The sequence below is a fragment of the Mya arenaria genome, chromosome 16 (genome assembly GCF_026914265.1).
Source record: "Mya arenaria isolate MELC-2E11 chromosome 16, ASM2691426v1".
NCBI classification, from domain to species: Eukaryota; Metazoa; Mollusca; class Bivalvia; order Myida; family Myidae; genus Mya; species Mya arenaria.
The window spans coordinates 44,068,312-44,071,278 of record NC_069137.1 but is presented as its reverse complement, the minus strand read 5'-3'; positions in this window follow the sequence as shown (position 1 = coordinate 44,071,278).

Genomic DNA, 2,967 nt, shown 5'->3' with positions numbered 1-2,967 from the left:
TAACATGTGTGTACGGAACCGAGGGCGGTGTTTGGAGAGGATTAAAGCAAATTTGCACAATTATCGATTGTGGAACACCTGGATTAGTTGATGGTGGTAATGTCACCTATTCAGAAACAACGTATGGAAACATAGCAAATGTGTCCTGCTATAGCGATTCAAATATGACCTCCATGTTCACTGTCGAATGCAACGCAACTGGACATTGGTCATATATGTCGAATATATCATGCTTGCCTTCACTCTGTAAAGATCTACAGCCACCGGAGAATGGATTTGTCGACCCAACTAATTACTCCGTCAACTCAATTGCAAGGTTTGGATGCAATGTCGGATACGTTTTAATTGGAGCGGGTTACGTGACGTGTAGTGCGACGCTAGAATGGAGTGCAGATGAGCCCATTTGTGAACTGGTTGATTGTGGTACTCCACCAAGCCCTTTAAACGGGTCTGTTGACATACCTGAGGGTACAACCTACCTTAAAGAGGCGGCATATACCTGTGATGATGGCTTCGACCTTGAAGGTCCCCTTACTAGACAATGTCAAGCAAATGGTAACTGGGATTTATCAGAGCCATATTGTGAGATCGAGGACTGCGGTGAGCCTCAAGTTCTTGAGAATACGGTGATTGCCCTCTTAAACGAGTCAACACTTGTGGGCAGTTTGGCGCAATATATTTGTAATGAGGGTTATATTGGCACGGGAAACGATGTGGTTATTTGCAATAATAATAAACGTTGGAGCGACCCCTTACTTGTTTGCAATATTTTGGATTGTGGACCGTTGCAGCCTCCTGAATATGGCTCTGTAACAACACTAGGTGGTAAAATGTGTTGAATGTTTGTTCTGCCAATAAAGAAAAACAAATGAAAATGTTCATTCTTTAAACTAGGTTTAGTTTCTTTCAACATACCTTTTTTCTACTGTTTTAAAAGTCGATTTGTACTTTGGCCAAAAGCTTAAGAACAGTGTTAATATCCCTCTTATAAGGTATATAAGTAAATGATTCGAGGTTAATATTTGGTTTAATGATTAAGCCATACATAGCTAACATCGTTCTCGACTTATAATGAAGCCTGTCGATGATTTATTCTAATAGAAAAACAACTTTCCTTTTCAGGAACAACATTTAACAGTATTGCAACATTCAATTGTGACTCTGGTTTCGTGCTAGTTGGAGACAGTGCTCGTGGCTGTTCTCTTGACGGATCTTGGAATTCAACAACACCTATATGTGATCCTCTGGGTAAATTACTAGAAAGGTTGTTATCGTAGTTGACGAGAGTTTGAATTCTACAACACTAACATGTTGTTTTGTTAATGTTGTTGCTGTTGTTGTTCGTTCGGGCACTGGAGACGTACTGATAACTTAAAGTCACAGTTGCTTAAAAATGCATTTAACTATTTTATATCTTTATATGTATATGCTGATCGCTACAATGCGGTAAACGCATCATGCATTGATCTTTTATAATATGGTAATTATGATTTAATTTAATCACTTAGCGGTTCATGCATCCGTTCAAACAATTGTCTTAAAGAGTTGCTAATTTGAAATAATAGATCAAAACAAATCCACCCAATATAAAACAATGCCACGTTTAGATCATATTTGAAAACATTATAAGGTAAGGACCCCCAAGAATTCCGTTACCACGTTTTGAGCCTGTATATGTTTTACTTCATAAGAACGTATGTCAGGATAATTGCTGCTCAAGTTGCGCAAATAGTTGGACCAACGTATTTTAGACATGTCCGGAGTTCTTGCTGTCTTATATGATTATTGTTGAGAGTTGACCAGTTTATGCAGTTACTATATTAAAGCCGCTCTTTCACTTACTCTCTCATACCGTATTGACAACATTATATATTTTTTTTTGTCTTGGAATGAGCCATTTTTGCGTAAATGTCGGGATACCAGTAATTTAAGACTGCTGACCAAAGTTTAGATCGCAATTTGAAAAATAAATATTTACTCTCGAAAAATTAATGTTTTATGGATGAAAGCATTACTTACGCTTTAAAAAAAATTCGGCGGTTTTCTAAACAACTGAGATCAGTTCTTATGTGTCTAATTGAAGGTAAAGATATCAAAATCAGCTGATTCTGAGACCTAAAAAGGGTCAAAAGTGTCAATCTGTGAGAGTGTAGCTAAAAAACACACATTCACATTGAATTACAATGTATACACTATAACATAAGGTAAATTGTCTTGATAATTAAATGGTTAGAAAATGAAAATGCATGGGACACGAGGTTTTAATGTAACATTTTGTTTAAAATTCGAATGATCTTATTCAATACATGTGGTTCATTAGTATATAAAATTATATATACTTTCGGAAAGATACGCCTGATGTGTATCAAAATAAAACACATAATTATTCAACATTCAAGATAAGATAGAAAGCGAAATGCAAAATAGCACAATGTGATTTAGAGAAATATTTCTGAGGGCGTTAGCGAAAATAGGTCCAGTTGAGGATAATGCGACTCTCTCTTCTTGTGAGACACAGAGCCTCTTTTTGTATTAGGGTATTTGATAATATTAACTTATAAATCATTTTACCTGTTTGAATGTTGTTTTTTTTGAAAGAGCGTGACTTATTTTCGCAGACGGCGTAGCGTTTATAGCATAACCCGGTGATATCGTGAAATGAGCGAATTGCATTATCTTTAAAAGTAATCGATTGCTTTTCCTCTTTACCAATGGAACTCGATATTTTGATTGAGTCTATACCTGCAATCCATACAAATGACTCCGCTTTAAACGTAACCATTTTATTTTCAAAGCCAAAGTGTTATTTACACTCTTGTTTCCATATTTGTTGTTCGTCTTCTGTACTATTTTCCCGGCAGTTTTATTATGTCTGATTCAAGTTTTGGTGGTGTTAAACTTCGGCTTAAAAACCTTTCACAATAATACAATAAATGAAAGCGCTAAGAGTTTTTAAGGCTATTGACG